The 19,728-nt window shown below is 32.5% G+C and overlaps 1 non-coding gene across 1 annotated transcript; it reads right to left on the bottom strand.

The window, feature by feature from the left end:
* Positions 1–17,857: 17,857 nt before the first annotated feature.
* Positions 17,858–17,930, bottom strand: TRNAR-UCG (transfer RNA arginine (anticodon UCG)). The gene has a single exon. It is a non-coding gene; the product is annotated as a tRNA-Arg (tRNA).
* Between the last annotated feature and the right edge of the window lie 1,798 nt (positions 17,931–19,728).

Raw genomic sequence — 19,728 nt, 5'->3', positions numbered from 1 at the left:
TTACTATAAAATGGATATTTTTAATACCATCATCAATTTTTGGACATACTGTACAGCAAAAGTTACAGATTAATTTTGATCAAACTTGGTACAAAGATGCAAAGATTATATATGTTCAGAGTAAGAGGCCATTGAAATGTGAGAGGTCAAATATCAATGTAACAGAAAACGTCAAAAATGCATAATCCACCATAACTTTGGAAAAAAGGGAGAATCATAACTACATTTGATTTTACACGGAGGTTTTGTGCTATACCGTGTGTTTATTCCAGTTTTGCCTCTGTTAGCTTTTTTTTTTGTCAACTGAATTATGGCAAAAGTTACAAATCAATTTTGATCAAACTTGACACGAAAATTTGTGCTCTACAAAGTGCCCATTCTAGGTTGTATTCAAATAGACACAAATTACACCATTAATATATACATCATTTATGAAATATTCAATTAGTGCATTGCCCTCATCCCATGCCCTTAAAATTATTTATCTTAATTTTTTGTAGAACCTAGTACAATTTACACATTTACAAATTACAACTTGTACATTCAGAAATAAGCTGTACATATTAAATTCTTTTCAAGGGTAGGCTGAAAAGGTAATAAACTCAGATTCTATTACGACCTTTCACCCACTCAAAGAGATAAAAAAGAGAAGGGGAAAAAGCCGTGCAGGTTAATGATTATACAACTCGAACAAATAATAATAATTGATAATTCATAGCTATTTTTGGGCTTATATTCAAACACGCCTCATTCAATAAATCACAGTCTTTATGTTTAAAAAAGAAGGAAAGAAAAGAAGAGAAAAAACCTAATTGTGTGGGCAGTTCAACCCATACTTAAGAACCTCAAACATACCCATGTGAATTGTATACATATAGTAGATATATACAGGGTGCACAAGCTATCTGTGGTGCGAATTTTTTTTTTTTTTTTTTTTTTTTCGAATGCAATTTTCTCTCCAATTAATTAAAAAAAAAAAAATCAGATTCTAAAAGCTTGATTGATTCCGATTTATTTTATTTAATAAAATTAGCTCCATCCTCAATTACAGTCTCTATATTAGGCCAAAAGCTCAAGCAGGCATTCACCACTTGTTCCTTTGGCAATTTTCTTCTTGCCCCGACAGATTATAAGTTCGTCTTTAGGGTTTCAGGGAGCTTGGTTGTTTTTTTTTCCTTTGATGGTACCCCTTGTAAAGAAATCCATCAGATTCAGATCTGGCGAGATTAAGTCTTCAAAATGGTCTTAAAGCCATTTGAGACTTTTTGTCGAGATGTGGAAGGAAACAGAGTCTTTCTACCATATCCAAGGCCTCCCATTGGCAACTATGTCGATTCAAGGATTTACTTTGAGTCCCAGAGTGGGAGCAATTGTTTTGTTCTCGCTTCCGTCATGGATTCCAAGGTCCGTCATGGATTCCAAGGAGGGATTCGTACCTTTACCTAATATTTGGGACAACTAATTCGTCAATTGATTGTATTTTTTCCCTACTAATGAGGGATTGAAAAAGCTATTTAATGAAAAAACGAAAACCCACTGTCTAAGTGCCCATGTTTGCTCAAGAGAGCTCGCACACTCTGTATTGGACATAAAATTGTTTGAAAGAGCTCTGTTATTACATATTCCAGACACAACACTAAACAGGATGAAAAGATTAAATTGTCGTCCTACACAAGACTGGACTACAACTTTATTGAAAAAATCGATTCAGGTATTTTTGTAATCTAGTAAGGCTGGCATCTATTCCGTGTAGCCACTTTCAGTCTCAATCACCGTCTTGATACGAGTCTGGAACCGAGAGTATGCATTTTTCACAAGCGCCTTAGGTGCTCGGTGAATACTCGTCCTACACACATGCATTCACAGTTGTGTGTGAGACGCCTTAACCTCTGACAATCTGGCAAATAAGTTGTTGGGGAGTTTCATCAATTATTGTCTGGAGCTTTTCGATGAACTCCTTGACCCAGGTCTTCCTGGTGGTCTCCTCAGCTTTGGACTTCCTCTCCACCACCTCATAAGGGTCGTCTATGCGTTGAGCTATCTTTAGTCATAAATAAAGACTGACACAGTACTAACCTTCTTCAACCAGCCTCAACACGCCAGTGAATAGATTGGCAGTTCTAGACGATGAAGACCATTTCTGTGGCGGAACACACTGTCATATTGGAAGCTTTGAGCGAATTTATATTTGGATAAGAAGTGCGGAAGACATTCTTCTTCAAGATGTCTCGAACTGCAAAGTCCTTCCAGGTTGAAGTCAAGGCTGGAGGAAAGCTGTATGAAGGCAGGCCAAAAGTAAGCCATATTGTTCTTAAGAATTTTTGGTTCTTCTTGTCTCAATGGGGCTTGAATGGACTTTTCGATGTTGTTGACAGTCCGATTTGAGATGTCAACGGTATCTACAACCATCTTGGCCCTGACGCCGGACTGGAGGAGATGGCACATTTGCCTTTTTGGTTGTTACTCAGATATTTTCACCCTTAGAGAATGTGAATAAAAAGAAAACTTGTCTTTTTTGTTTCAGCCTCGATATTAAAAATTATCCTCAAGTGTTTTTGCAAGTTTTGGGTCCTCATTCTGCACATATAAACGGATATAAATATATATGTATCCTTCTTTCTATTAGTGTGTACAATCATTCTTTGGCACTGAGTATCAAGTGGCATTTCAAAAAATTATTCCGTTTACTATTATTTATTTACACCTTTATCAGTACAAGGTCTTTTTTTTTTTTGCAGGAACGGAAAGAGGTCATATATTGGCCTACTTTGATATCTGCTTATATATGAATTAATTGATTGGTCATGATGATAATATGTAAATTATATTATTATTTGCAGGGATCCACCCTAAATGAAATTCATTTCGATAAAGTATCTAGGCCTTCAGAAGATATTATTACATTGATAAATAAGTCATAAAACTGGGTAGAGAGGAGGAATCTTTGAATAAATTCCCCTTTAACTCCTTCATCCAAAAAATATCAACCGATTAGTCGTAAATTCTGATCAAAATGTTGACTGTATCTATAGATAACTCGCTAGAGCAAAAAATAAATAAATAATAATAACAATAACAATAAATTACCAAAACTTTTACTTTTGGTCGAACCTGGCGTTTTTTTTTTGCTCTTATATTGGGACGATGGGCATTGGTCTCCATATCATAACTTGTAGTGTCAGTTTTTATTTTTTCTGATCCATTCTAGTCTAGTCCTAAGACCGGTCTATTAAAGTCACCTTGCTGCTTGAACAAATTTTTTATACTAAGTGGATCTTATCTAGTGAAAGACTAAATTTAAATTTTAAAAAATGGGAAATTTATTTGTCGATTGTTTTCAAACTCCTTGAAACTTTTGTGACTCAAGATTCATTATCTAATGTTTCAGATCAATTAAAAACAAAACAAAGGAGAATGTGTAAAATGGAATAACAAAGGAATTAAATTTTGAAGCTTCTCTTTCACAGAATGTCCTCCATGGCCATATCCAAGGAGCTCATGTCATGTTCATTGAGACATGTTTCCAGCCGCAACCGTGTTCTTTGGTGTTATGGCCAGTACAGACAAACTCTGCCCTCCCATTTTGGAAGGAGCCGCTCAATGTAAATGCTTATATCGAACTTCTGAATCCGAGAATGCTACCTTGGGCCAGGGAAAAGCTTAGGATAAATTTGTTCTCACTCAAGACAGAGCTCCGTACCATTGCACTGCTAAGAGCCAGGCTTTCCAGAAAGACAACTGTCTGAACATTTGGGACCTCAGCATGCCACAAGTCACTTGGACTACTTTATCTAGACGCGTCTGCAAGAGCAGGTGTGTGCTAATCCTCACAGGAGTATCCAATCTCTAGAGGCTTCCATCAAGAAGGAGTGGGCTAAGCACGAGTCCGACACCATTGACAAGGCCTGCAAGGGATGTAGGGATCATATTGAGGCAATTATTATAGCTGAGGGTCCACAAATTTAATAAAATTTGCGGCAAGCACTCTTTTTAGATGATTTTGTAAAATTCATGTCTTCACAAAACTGTTCTTTTAAATTTTACTCTGGAAAAGTTGGAAATAAAAAAAAATGTAAGGGTTTTTTTCCTTTTATTAATTTTTATTCAAGATTGTTTTGATGTTGACGAATCACGTATAAACTTTTGGAAATTTTTATAACTACAATATCATGGAAATAATAATAAAAAAACATTGTGATCACGTCAATCCTATTTCCATATAAGGAGTATTCTTTGAATTATACCTCAAAATCCCTTTAATTTCTTTTACTAAAAATAGCAAAGTATTTTTCTTTATGAAATTATCTAAAATAAAGTTATATATTTCCTTTATACAAATAAAAGTGTAAATTCGTATCCACAAACATATGAACATCAAAACAAAAATTTCAAGAATCACATTATGTATTCATATGCATTTTTTAACAAACTGTTGACGGATGTATGATGTAACTAAGACAACGACATAGCGTTCAAATATTATAACTACACATTATTTGACTTCTAGAGAAGTGGATGACATATTTATGAAAGTCAATTTGACAAACGTGTTTACAAAATGTGCGTGTCTGAGGGTTTAAAAAAATAACTCAAAAGATAAATGTGTAAAATTCAGGGGGGACTGTAATGAGTAGTTTAACTTAGTGTTGGGTAAACTCAATAAATATACGATTTGTCTCAGTTTGACTGTTGAATATTTTAAATTGAATAGCCCCAAGCCAATTCAAAAGTTTATATGTATATATATGGCTATCAACATAAAAGCAAACTATAATCTTTTTCTCAAAATTGAATGTGGATTCATTTGTAATCTTTTGGATAAATTATAGTCCATTTCTATCAACCAAATACATTGATCTACCCTTTGGGTGTGTTGCAAATAGCGCTCATTTTTGTAGAGTAATGTGTTTCTGCTCAACACCACATTTCTAACATACACACAAAAAAAAAAGCTACTGTGTGGTCCATTGAAATCAAAAGACTTACTACTTCAACAATTAATGAAGGTTGAGTTTGATTAATTTATATTCTATATTTTAAAACATAAAGAATTTGTTACAAAAGAAAAAAAACTCAAGTTCTTTTGCTTATGTACAAGTTGAGAAAATGACGCTTGAACATGATTGACTAATCTCCATTTGAGCACTCCAAGAAGTTGGGCACCTCCAGGACCACCGTCTACGACGTCAGCAAGTTCAAAATTTTGGAGAGGAAGAATGGCTCTATCAATGAGGCCAAATTGGACCCGGAGGAGCTAAAGAAAACAGTCCAGGGCAATCCCCTCAAGTCCCATGCTAGAGATGTTGGGGTTTTACACGAGACTGTCCAGAGAGCTATCAAAAAAGTGGGGGGCAAGAGCCTTGGTAGGGCGGAAAGGCCACTTTTGAGATCAGCAATGAAAGAAACCCATCTCTTCCGTTGCAAGACTCTTTCGAGTTATTTTAAACTATTTTTCTGACACTTTTGGGGTTCCTATAGGCTTGATACCAACCCCTTTAATTACACGATTGTATGACGCACTGCATCATATCTAACACAATAGGAAGCTAAAATGATTTTTCCCCAAATGGGGTGTATTTATATTCTTCGACGAAATATCATCTATTTCTATTCACAAATATTTCTTATTAACCCTTTGTGTGAGCCTCAAATTGCATTTCAAGTAGTCCAAATTGATTGTCTATATATGAGAAAAGGATATATTTATTTGAATGGAACAATATCGAGGAAAATCAAATAAAGTTTTTAAATATAGATAACATTCTTTGGTATTTTAACTTATCCCAGTAATTTGATTAATAAGCCTTTAAGTAAAAATATACTTAAATATGCCTATAAAATATGTACACATCTATGACTGTAAAAAAATGAATTTATATTTTCTCAATTTTTTGATATTTGTTAAATATTGTTGTTATGTTGACACAACACATTTATCTATTTTATTCTACTCATAGAAGAAGATTCGTTCAGTTGTAATGAGCTATAGTATAGACAATCCCACTGTTGAGTAAATTCATACAAAATAGTTCTTCAATTTTTAGCAAAAAAAAACATAACTAAACATGCATTGAAATTAGACAAAAAAAAAAAGTAGACAAAATTAATCTTCAGAATAAAAGAATGATAAATTGACTAATTTGTTTTAAATGGGCCAATATCGGACTGGCTTCAAGTACCAGAACTTTTACAAATCATTAAAAAGATCCCACAGATTTTTTCGGATCTAAAAAGCTTATTGTATTTTTTAACACTTACTCCTAGTTATGAACAAATATATTTTCTATATCAAACATAACATCTCTATTATAACACAAGATGAATAATAAGATTAAAAAATAAGTCTATTTAACTGATAAAAAGGATATATTTGATGGAAAATAATTAATGTGCAATTTAGTCACAAAAATATAATCAACATTCACATAGACAATAACATTACCTAGCTATTTTACGCGCCGTTACCTCATGGACAAACACAAGAATGGGGCATCCTGTTTAAGTTGTCCGGCCCGTCATACTTTATCTTTCTATCTCGAAAATGGAGACAGCAATAGAGGATAATTATTCTTCACTTTGTGTCCCTACGCCATGCATTAGCGAAGTTGTTTCCTTATTATTATATGATTGCCATAATTGAATTCAAATATTCTCTGCCGCGGTCTCCAATTTCGAGATAGAAAGAGAAAGTGTGACGTGCGGGCAAACTTGTACAGTATACCCCAAAAATGTATTGTCAACCATTATTAAGTAATAATTCATTCCATGGTTGGAAGAATTGGCGAGTTTTCAACTAATTTTGAACCTTTTCTGTTTATTTTTGGAGGAGAGGTTGCGAGACACAGGAAATGACGTGTCCAATATTTCTAATACTTATGTTCTTAATAGAAATAACATTTGGCTATTGTTTATTTGAGCATCAGTAATTAGTAACAATGTAAACTTAATCCTAATTTCATTTTATTTAGGATCCAAAACTTTGGGTATACGAATTTTAGATGAATATTTAGGTCTAAAGATCCAAACCGACTCGGATCGAAGAAAATGTGGATCCGTCCTCTCTTTAATTATTTGTGGACCTCTACATTATCGATTATCTAACACACATATAAGAACGATGAGTCATTTTCAACATTGAAAATGATTATTATTTGACTGGATGTATGTATGTATATTAAACATGCAATAATCAAGTCATGCCTTCCCTCTCACTCATACTAGACAAGAGCAACAATCCTCTTTTTAGAGACACGGAAATTGTCAATTTTCTTTTAGTATTTTTTTTTCTCCCTCTTCTTCATCCTTCTTAGTCAATTAGTGTCTCCATAAAGGGACAACGATAAAGGCTCATTAACAATGTCTGTTACTAGTTGGATGATCAATATTCAGTGAAGACCTACGCCAAAATATAATAAGCATAGACTAATCGTCTCATAATAGTGCATAATTGATGAGGCTGGAATATAACCTTGATACATGGATATGTTTCATTAAATATAACTTTATCTATTCTCCTGGATATGATTTTTTTTTATTCACTTGACCAAAATATCAGGAACACTCTTTTTGATTGTAATTAGAGGTGTACATATGATTTTATTTGGGGTGGGTTCATTTTTTTCCATAAAGTTTTACAATTAAAATATTTGCTACGTGCTTGAATTGTCCTAATAACACAAAATTCCTTTGTTGGAAGGGGGGCTCATACCCCTCGCGCCCAAACTGCCCCTGGTAATGGTGTATTGTTAGTAGTTTTAGTGTGGGATCGGTCAAAAAAGATTACAGTCCCTTCAGTCCGGTCCTAATAAATTTTTTGGTTGTAGAACGGATCCAAAAAAAAAAAAAAAAAATTCATATGTTTTCTTAAAATTTAATATTTTAAATTTTTTTTCAGAAAATTTAATTTTTTTTTAAAAATAATTTACGATTTTTGGAAAATTTTTCAACCAATTTTTCAACAGAATTTAAATTTTGAAAATTTTTTCAACAAATTTAAATTTTCAAATTTTTTGAAAAAAATTAAACATTTTGTAAACAGGTATAGATTTTAGAATTTTTTTACGAAAAAAATTAATTTTTGTATACTTTAGTGAAATTTTGAATTTTTTTAAAAAATTATTTTTTGTGTACCTGTCTGAACTGTTTTTCTAAAAAAATTTAGTATTTTGTAAACAGCTGTTAATTTTTAAAATTATTTTTTCAAAAATAAAATTCCAAAACCTAACTCCCCCTAAAATATAATCCTGTAGATGCCCCTGATATAACTACTGATTAATTCCTTCTACATTTTGTACACCTCTTAATTGAGGTGTACAAACTAAAGGCCTGGTCACTTCAAAAAACCCTTAGGAGAAAGTGGGAGAAAGCTTTTAACCGTTATTATTAAATAATATTTATAAATAAATAATAATAATAATTGAAATTTGTCATAAACGACTCACATATAACAACAAAACAAGCAAAACAACAACAAAACAAAATAAGAACTAAAAAGAGAGGGAAAATGAACAAAGAGACGTCAAATAAAACTTAACACTTAAATATTCTTTCATTATTCAAATGCAAAGTAAGTCGCTTGTTTGTTTGTACTTGAAAAAACAATGGCCTTTATAGAGAAAAGGTTGATTTTTTCAACATCCTCCTCATCAACATCACAGGATGTTTAATAATAATTGTGTAGTGTCGAAACAGCTGTCTTGAAAGAAGTGTCTTTGATATTATTAAATAAATGAACACGATGAAGAGAATATATAAATATATACATATAATGTTAAAATAAACTTGTCAAATTAAAATGTCAGTAAATAATCTCTTTAAAATATTATATAAATTAAATATGTGTAGTACATGAAATGAGGATAAAAGAGGGGGGGAGAGACATTTGATAGGGGCCTAAGGATAATATCTTTTGGAGCAGATTGTAACTGAACTGACGTTTTGTTTTTGTTATATTTTTATTTTTGTAAATATCACATATGTGCCCATCAACACAAAAGCAAACTAGAATGATATAACTCAAAATTAAGCGTGGATTATATTTGTCTTTGTCGACTAATTTTTACCAATTTTTAAATATAAATTATTTTGATAATTGCACAATATAAAAAAGTCACAATTGATCGTCACAATAACATCCTTATAAGTTGAGGGATTTGATTTTAAAGGGACCATATCGGAGGAGTCTTTAAAGGTCTCTTAAATCTCATAAAAGTATTTAATTAGTATCTAATTTCTTGGCTACTTTAATTCATTACAAAAATTTGAATAATAAGTCTAAAATTGGGAAAAATAAGTGTATGAATTGTACAGCGTTGTTTAGAAACGAACTTTGAGAACATTTAACAGCTGTGTATGTGCACCCAGGACGTTGTTGTTGTTTTGGCGGCTAGGAAACAAAGTATTTATTCTAGAATCGTGAAAAAAAGTAGAGTGTACATATTGCGATCCATGTTGAACGAGGCAATGGTGTGATTACAAGAATCTGAGATTGGCATTGAACTTGTCATGTTCCAAACTAGTGTTTCTTGAACACTAAGCATGGAGCTCACAATGTGATATGTATTCGGGATTCGTTATTCACTCTTTTTTCTTTCTAAGGAATTGATTATCAAGGCTTAAAATCGTTTGAAATTAAATTAAAGATAATGTTTTAGTAACTATTATTTTCTCAAAAGAAATATAATTTCATGATGTCCTTAAACAACAACAAAAAAAAGAGTACAATTTGCGCCACGCCCAAAAGGCTAACAAAACCAAGTTGTTGATAAAAATTGACAACAATTCGTCAAAGAATACAAAGATAATCCCTACTCAATTATAAAGAATCTCATTATAAATATCTTTTGGGTTGACAGACCACATATATAGGTTGTATATACTTTATATATATATAGATGGAAAAATAAATTACATAGTCCCACATATTGCAGACTCAGAACAAGTAAAATATTATTATGATTTCGCCAAATCATCAAATAAATTCTTCAAAATCTTAAAAAGTGGTTCATTAACATAAAAACAATCTTGAACAAAAATTTAAAAAAAAAAAAGAAAATCCTTTGTAATTTGTTTTTTACTTGATACTGGGCCATTAAAAAGTTTAGGAACATGACTTTAATTGCGTTTTGAGAGATTTTGGTTAACTTTATGCAAAAGTTGCAGTTATAAAAAAAAACAGCTCATTATTTACCTTTCCAACGCTTTATTTACAAAGTCTTGAGGATACACACTAACGAAAATGGAGCAAAAAAAGACAGAATTAGTTTGTTTAGTCCACACCGGATTTAGCATTTCTTATATTGTAAAGACTCTTAATGTCTGCAGAACCATCGTCTGGGGGATCAGGGTTAAGGTCAAAAGTGGTGAAGACATCAGTGATCGTCATATAAAGAGAAGGCCAATGAAATTGAATCCCAAAATGGCAAAAAAAGCTTTTTTGAAAAATCTGAAGATGATGATGTCGGACTTGGCGAAGAAAAAGAGTCGTGAGCCAATCCACGGTATGCAATGGCGTACAAAAATTTAATGGTAACTCTCTTCGACATATTGTTCGAGCCTTTCTCATTCAACAACAACAACAAGTACGATTTGATTGGTGCAAAAAGCTTTACAATGACCTGAGGTATCAAAGAAACCGAATTTTGTTCTTCTCAGACGAGAAGACATTTACAGTGGATCAGGTGTACAATAGGCAAAATGATAGGCTCGTATATTCTGTAGAAGTCAACTGCAACCTCAGTGAAGTGTACACCACCAAACATCCGCCCTCAGTAATGATGCTCGGCATTGTTTCTTATGAGGGTCACAAAATTAGGCTTAATATTCAAATTTCTAAGATGAGTTAAGATAAAATAGAAGACAGGCTATAGTTTTTATACCTTTTTAAGATTTGAGACACTTATAATAGCCCCAATATGACTTTTTTATTCCCTTAAGAGTGCCAATCACGGTTTCTAATGTTCCTTTAGTTGGTTCGATGGAGTTGCACTGATTAAGTTTAAGTATAGACCTTTAAGTATATCTGACCTGGGAATCTTCTTTGAAGTACATATACATAAAATATATTTTCTTCTCTAGGAACGACTGGGGCGCGAAAACTACGCAAATGGATTTCAAAAAAATAATTTCTCCCAAACGTGTTGTCCATACCATCAATTTTGGCACCTGTAAGTGATATTTGCAACGCTCCCAAAAGGGTCAAAAAGAATAATATATAAATATGAATTAATTATAATTGGTTTAAGACCCCCCCCCGTATGATTAGGTACGGCCTACTATTCATTCTCAGTTCAAGTAGTACTTTCTAGCAAAATTGTCCCAATACCATCAAAACGCGTCGAACGGCATGTACAAACATGGAAAAATATTGGATGTCATGTCATATTTTCTAAAACTCTAATAGGGTTGACAGATGGGTCTTTAAAAATTTGATCTGGCCTAAAGTTGAAATAAATTTATATTTAACTGTTTTGTTTTATGTATCCATTTTGCAGGAAAAATAACGTCGATGTTTGGTAGAGGAACCGGCAATGTAGAACTATCCCTCAATTCCCTATTGACCCGTCCTAATTGCTTCGTTGAGTCTTTAGGGTCAATTTTTTGGTGAAGTATCGGGCAAGGAGGCAATGGACAATTATGAGATCATACTAGACAAAATCCATAAAAAACGTCACGTAAGGGTCCATCGGGAAATAGTTCCTCCTTGCTTTACCAAAAATCGACCTATTATTTAATCAGTTTTGCGGCCCGTTAAAATATTTTAAGTGGCAAGGCAGCCCAATTTATTAGAAGGTTGGACATCCCTGGTCTAAGAATACTAATGTAAATTTTGCACACTAATCTTGCTTATGTGTAGACGAGTCATATTTCTCAGTTACTTTTTTTTTTTTGTTTGTTTAATATTGTTTTTGTCTTAATTTCTCATATTATTATGTGCTAACAAATAGGAAAAACTCTCAAAAACTTACTAATAAATAGATAAACAAAATATCTTTCCTTGCGATAGATTTGACCTTCCTCAAGGGCAAGCAAGTATTTAATCGAGAGAAGGATACTCCACACCTTCAAAAAAAAAAAAAAAAAAACTATAAATAAAATAGAAATTTGTTAATATTTCTATCGAATAAAAGAATTGCATTCCAATCTGCCTGATTCGATTATTAACGAGTATTAATTATAAATATGTTATATATTTTTCTACTAAAGAAAGAAAGAATGTATTTGAAAATATAAATGAATTTCTTTGGCTCTACAGGGTGTACAATCTATTTATGTCACCACTTAAAGAGCTAATTTTTGTCTATTAGATTGCTTGTTGAAGCATGTACCTGTTGGAAAAATTTGGAATCACTTGAGGAATTTGTTGCTCCAAATATTTGGAAAACGGATGGATCCCTCCTTTTAATCTGTCCCGGGATAGACAACATAACAATTTCTCGAACTCTGTGACTCAGGGAGACGTTTTTTGGCAAGGTTTGGAGGGAATTTGAGGCATCTGAAGGTGATGTTGAATTAACTGAAACATCCCACGTTTAGTTTGGAGGGATAATTTATGAAGGCCACCTCATGCCTCCTCATGTGTTCTCCAATGGCCTCAGGGTCAACATTGATGCCTCCTTGGACGTGCTAGAGACCAAAATGAAGCCCTGGATTGACATGGTCGTCAATGGGAGGCAGGACTCGGCTCTCTGGCATACCTCGAAAAATAGTCTCAAATGGCACTAAGATAATTATGACGACTTTATCCCGCTGGACTTTTGGCCTCCAAGCTTCCTGGATATTAATATAATGATTTTTTTTTTGTTTGTAGTGTCAATCAAATGATAAACCTAACGAACCCTCTGCATGACCCAAGACGAATTTACTACCCGGATCAAGAAATAATTAAAGGATTTGCCAAGGGATCAAATGGTGAAGTCCTGTTTGCGCTTTCAGCCTCGTAGAGCGACTGTAATCGAGGCTGGAGGTGATTTTATTGAATAAAATGATGGATTAAAATCCATCAAGCTTCAGAATCTATTTTTTTTAAATCCGGTTTTATTTTTTTAAATCTAATTCCTTGTACACCCTGTAAATATAAATTGTTTTCTTACGTGATTTCAAATATTTATCATTAAAATACATAAATATATGAATGCAGATAATTTTGCTCAATCATTGATATGGGCTATGTTGCAAGAATAATATTTCTTTTTTTTTTTGCGTTATTTGCAATGACAAATGAGGAATTGTATATTATATTTATAAATATTTATTTATTTATAAAATAACTGCATATTTTTTCCAGGAGTTTATTTTCTAAATTTCAAATATTTATTTAGAAAAAAAAAGCAAATTTTTCATTTTATCCAATTCTTCTCCCTTTTTTTTATTAATTTTTTTTTTCCTATTGGCCAAATTGAGTTTATATTTAAGTACTACAATAATTAATCCATATGACCTAGGACATCGAGTTTTTGTATACATATTATATATCAACGCAAAATCAAGCTGGAATGATTGTTCTCAAAATTGAGCATGGATAACATTTGTATTTGTTTTTTTTTTTGGTGAATACTCCTCCATTTTCATCAACAAATAATTCTTATTAAATTTTTAGGTGCGTTGCAAATTGCACTCTTAAAATAGCTGAAGCTGATCGTTACAATAAAAAAATGAAAAATAGATTATATTTGCAAGGGGGCTTATTCGGCCAATAACAGTCACTTAAATCAAATACAAAGTTTTAATTATAGCTTGATATCTTGGATATCTTGACTCATCCAAGTATTTTGAATAATAGGCCTATAATGGACTCAACATGTCTTTGAAATATTGGGCTAAAGTGCCTTATTTTAAATCCAACAAAATCTAAGGACATTATAAACTACAATCTATTTCCTAAATTGATTGAGCAAGACTGAAATCTTTTGCTCTTATATTTAGGGATCCATTGGGAAGTGTATCACTCAGACCAAGTAGAGTGTTCAATATGACTCTTAACCCGGCAGAAGCCTTGATGAGGAACTATTTGTCTATGTTGGCCTCTGTCCTTAAAATAGAAGCCTGCACGAAGTCAACAGTGTTATGAGTACGTTTATAAAACTCTCTTTCTCTCCAAGACGGCCTATATATAAGAGTCCTAGGGGGGCTCAGATGGCAAATTTCCTTTGGCAATAACGTTAAATATTCCGTGATCTACTTAATACAGGGGGGGGGGGTGAGTTTGTTAAATTTCAATAAAATAAGGATAATGTATATGACAATTATTTTCCCAAAATAATTTAAACAATTTACAAATTTTTTACTAATATATTTAGTAATGCCCATAGTGAAGTCAATCACATAAACCAACCACTTTCAGCTAACCACAGCCCCTTCTATCCGGCCCTTAATCTGGCACAGGCCTTTATGCGGAACTCTTTTTTCATATTGGTCTATGCCTCGAAAATGGAAGCCCGTAAGGTGTTAACAGAGATAGCTACAATTTTATAGGACTTTCTTTAAGACTCGTAGTAGTTCAAAGTGTTTCAGTGCGGTAAGAGGAGACATACAGGGCCTTCAGGAAGTCAATTGAGTTTTTTACTTTATAAACGATCATGAGCCTTCCTTGCTGGTCTTCTACACTCATTAGACTCCTTTGAAACCTTTGCCCGTAATATGGCAGAGGCCTGGAGTCGGAACTTCCTATCAATAATCTCTTTGGGCGTCTATATGGTTGGTATTTTTTATTACACAGTTTTACCATTGTAATCTGATGAGCACCATTTCATACGTGTACATCTTTAGGTTGATAGTATATTAAGTCTAAACTTCCTTTAAAATCCCCACCCTGTTTATATATATAATTCTTGGCCAAATGACAAAAACTTGGAAGTGAATATTTATTATTATAATATGACTATAGTATTGTTGCTGTTAAACAGGGACTTACTTGCCTTGCGTGTCAAGTGTCAAAATTATCTTTTTTTCTTCCTAGGAATTTTTAGGGTCATTAAGTTGGTCATTAATTAGTAATGTTACACTATCTTTCCCCCTTGCAACATTTTTATCATTATTTGTAGGTACATATTACGTATATAGATAACATTTTCATACTTTTTTTTAAATACATTTTAAAAGTATTTCCCCCCTCTTCCCCAGACGTGTTTTGCGGTTTTTAATTTATATTTTATCTCTTATTTTATTTTTTTGTCTTTCTGTTGCAAATCCGCTTTAAATAACTCATTTTACTCCTGTGTAAATGTGTACTATTCGCTACTATACACAATTTCATTAACTCCCTGGAGAAAAAAGGTGACTTTACGATCCTAATTTAAGAGGTGTTTAAAATTCTCATGACAAAAATTGACCTCAATTTAATGGATTTTGTAAAGAACTTGTATCAATGTTAGGTATATTCATGCATTAAACACTAGAAGATATTCACTTAAATAAAAAGTTCTGAGCATTTTTCGCTAGATGTTAGTAAGCTATATCTTACCATTGAATTGCATTAAAAAATAGCTTAAACTTTGCATAAAGATTAAGCGTACTTAAGTGTTCCAAAATGGAAGTAAAAAAAGAGAACATTTCATGCATTTTTTAGTATCACTTCAACCTAGGTGAAAAGGCAAGGTGGGCAAAAAAAAAATTGTGCCGTTAATTGATCCAATACTGTATGGAATGAAACAGAAAGTTGTTGCTTCCAAAGATTCCGTTCTGGTAATATAGACGTCGAAAATGTCAATAAAATAATGGAAGTTGTCCAGATGTACCGGCATGTGAGCAATTATTGTCCAGGAACTTAAGATGAACGAAAAAACTGTTTGAGAAACATTTAAATCGGATAATAACTTTTTAATCAAAATAAAGCAACATTTATATAATTTTTTACTTCACATATTACTTTAATTTCTTCAACCCCATGCCTCATATTTAAGTTTACACATATTTTTTTTTACAAAATTTATTAAAAACTACTTGTGAAGACAGTGAGAAAAAAATGAAGTTCATGCCAAGTTAATTAGAAATAAAATCCATTTTTTTATTCAATACGACCTCCCTAAGCTTCCATTACGTTCTCCATTCTCTTCCTGAAGGCTACCATACGGCTGTAGTCTTCTGACAAGTCTGCCTTGCAGCCTTGGTGGTAGACTTCAAAGATCTCATAGATACATGATGCTTGTTACAGGGAGCTCCCTAGACCTTTACCTAAATAGAATAATCTATTGGATTAAGATCAGGGAGCTGGAAGGACATATTTTCTTGGACGTAATTTATTAGAAGCTTTACTATAGACAACCTCTTCTCCTTTGTGGCCGTCGTAATGAGAATTTTCTTTCTCCTTGCTCATGATTTGTCTCCAAAGTCATCTTTAATTATCTTAAGGAGTGTAACCTCGCTCTCAATCATTATCTTGGCCATACCGCAAATCGTCCTCACTGGATTTCTAGTCAGGCAGTTTTTGAATGCATCATCATTGCCTTTGTTTTTATTGTTCGTTTCCGTATTTTCTGGGGACTGTTCCGTGGTTTTAAAATCGGGTTTTAATGCCATACACGGTCATCCTCGTGAACCTAAGATCATTGGCAATCTCGGTTGGGGTCTTCTGGCGCGTGAACATTTCCAGCAAAGAATTATTTTGTCCTCCATTTGATCGTCGTCTTTGAAGATATAGTAAATCTTTATAATTAGAAATAATTGCAAATGATTATTTGAATATAACAGAACTTCATTTTTACAAAAAAATCATATCTAAACTCGAGCTGTGGACATTTATTTAGGTGTAAGCTTAAATATTATATATGGGATATAATGTGCCAGTATGGGGGTATGTCATTAAAACACTTTTTAATGTTAAAAAAACGACAATTTTATATTATTTCGTTTGGCCCATACAAGAAAAATCAAGAGCTGTAATTGGATTTTATTACGATCCATTGGTTAGTAATGAAGGCTCCTTGCTAGGAGCATGGGTTTATTCGTACTAGCATCCACGGATTATCTTAGAACCAGAAATATTCACAAATGCAAATTTATGAATATTTACATCCATATTCACATATTTTGCAATTTTAGATATTCAATACATACCAATCAAGGTAACCTATTACCAATATGTCATTCTTCACAAGCAATAACAGCCTATACGTACTGGCGAACATAATTTTTTCGATAAAAGATTGCATCCATGAGGTGCTAAACTTGTCATGATGGGAGCTCAAAGCTAATTCAAATTTGGATGAGAGGTGGGCAGACATTCTTTTATAAACTAACATCACATTTTTTATTTATTTAATCCCTATTTTTCTTTTTTTCTGACCTTTAGCTGATATACAACAGTAAATACTAAGGGTCAAGTTCGAACCATGATATTGGGATAATGACGTTATGTTTGGGATGGTTTGTATCAAACTATCTTGGGATTTTATATATGCAGCAATAGTTGATTACTTGATTATATTAGTTATATCTCCAAACTTTGTTTATCTAAAGCGTTAAGAGTTTATAACTCGTTTAGTCGTTTTCAACTCGTTCAAAAATAGTTCTCGTTTCGTCTGATTTTAACTGTGGAAAGAACAGTGGAAAATGTTTGAACTGACAGCCTTCTATAACGAAACTTGAACAGGGGAATATTCATCAACAATACAAAGATATCGTTAATACGCATAAAGAAAATATACTCATACATTTTGTAATGCTACTCAATGTACAGCTTAAAAGGAAATAATTCAAACATTCAACGTTCAGAACACTGATTAGAAGAAAATATGAAGACACATCTACAGCTGACCTAAAATACAATGTATATTTTTGTGTTTGTAAGGTTATTGTGCCGTGATGACAATCGCTCTTTATTATGGAAAAAAAATATATAACTAAAAGTGAAAAAAAAAAACGACCGTGACAGGACTCGAACCTGCAATCCTCAGATTCGAAGTCTGATGCCTTATCCATTAGGCCACACGGCCGATATGATTGATAGTGGGACGTTGCTTTATATATTCTCTGTTTCTTATACAACTCGCTAAAATTGAAACGTATAATTTTTGAGTCTTGAATATACGTTGAAGCCCAACACAACATACTTTATAATTAAGGTATTTAACTTTTTTGAAAAAGGCTATGTTAAACAGTTTAAATAACTTAGTTAGTAACTATGTCATTTAAGCTGTTGTAGCTACCAAAAAAATATTCTAAGAACCTCTCATAGGACTGACAAAATTAATCAGGACCAGACTGAAGTCTTTTTAGTAATTTAGGTCGATCCAACACTATCAATTATTAATGTAAGAAAAACAAATAAATAAAATGTCATTTTTTACCCCGTTTGCCATCCGATTCATTTGATCAACCATAGTATACAGTTCCATGGCTCAACCATTCCCACATTTTGTCGCCTCAATGTATTTATTTCTTTATACACTGAGTCCATTGTCCATCCTTTCTAAATCAGATGGCAGCATAAAAAGATCCTGGAATTTTAAAGAGAAAAACGAGAAAACTTCATAAAAAGTTACCATGATGATTTTGATGGACAAAGATTACGCCTAAGCTCAAAATTCATTTTTATTCCGTTAAAATATTGATATTGTAATAAGTGTAAACTTTTTGATAACTTATTTTTTGTTTGAATTTGATTACTATACATAAAGCGCATTTGATGTTTAACTCCATATGAACCAGTGGTTCTTTTTTTTTATTTTTCGCTGGAGTTGAATTTAGAAATGTAAAAAGTATTTAAATTTTGTTCAGAGTTGTAGGTAAAGCTATACTAAAATACCAAATTATATTCTTAAACGTGGTATAGTATATTTTGGGCAAGTTTGGAAGGATAAATAAAAATTAGGCTCTAAATATGATTTATATAAACGATTTTGTTGGCGTACTTCTGAAACGTCCATGATCCATATAGGATTGAGTCATCATCATATTAAGCTTGAGTTCAGTCACTCAAGCTTAATCCAAGTAAATATACAGTGGATCTTTTTTATTCCCAATGTTATTATTAGTGATGTGCCGCGAGGCAAATTTTGTGTGAGTATTTTTGAGCTTTGAGTAATTACGACCAAAGTTCGTTATTCCCTGGTACACTCGGTACTTGCTGTAATACTCATTACTCTTTTGAATACTAATGACTCTTATGGATACAATTTTTGCCTAACTGATAATTTTGGGAAGATGAAAGCAAAAATGAACTGGTTTAGGGGAAATATAGCCCCTCCGGCCTACCCTTTGCGAACGCTTCTGATACTATCTAATACTTTTGTTAGGCTCGAAAATTCGTCAGTCAACAAGTCATATTTTATGGGAGGGTTATTGAAGGTTTTGTCATTTAGGCCTTTAATACTTTTTTTTTTTTGCAGTAAAAAATTAAATTATCAGGTTAAAAGTATTTCATAGAATCAATATAATAAGATAAAACAAGAGTTGTTTTCTAATACAAAATTATACCAATATCTACTCAGAATTATCAGCAAAGCTGTTTCAGATAAAATAAAAAGGTTGTAACTTGACACACTTTAGTTAAATATTATAATTCAGGCAGTTTTTTTGTGTGTTGCATATGCGCAACAAAAAACATTTATGGGTTAAAAATAATTTTTCCCTTCTCTAATTGCTAATAATAAGATTTACATTTTTAACCTGCTTGGATGAAGGAGCTTTCTCTCTCCTGTGGAGGGGAAACTTTTTGAATCGAAATAAAAAAATACGTTTGAGGATTTAATAGTCTCAAAAAAAAAAAAAAAAAAAAAGTGAGAAACATAA

The sequence above is a fragment of the Lepeophtheirus salmonis genome, chromosome 11, assembly GCF_016086655.4.
Source record: "Lepeophtheirus salmonis chromosome 11, UVic_Lsal_1.4, whole genome shotgun sequence".
NCBI classification, from domain to species: domain Eukaryota; kingdom Metazoa; phylum Arthropoda; class Copepoda; order Siphonostomatoida; family Caligidae; genus Lepeophtheirus; species Lepeophtheirus salmonis.
Note: the sequence above shows the minus strand (reverse complement) of the source record. Positions and strands in the feature narration are given on the sequence as shown.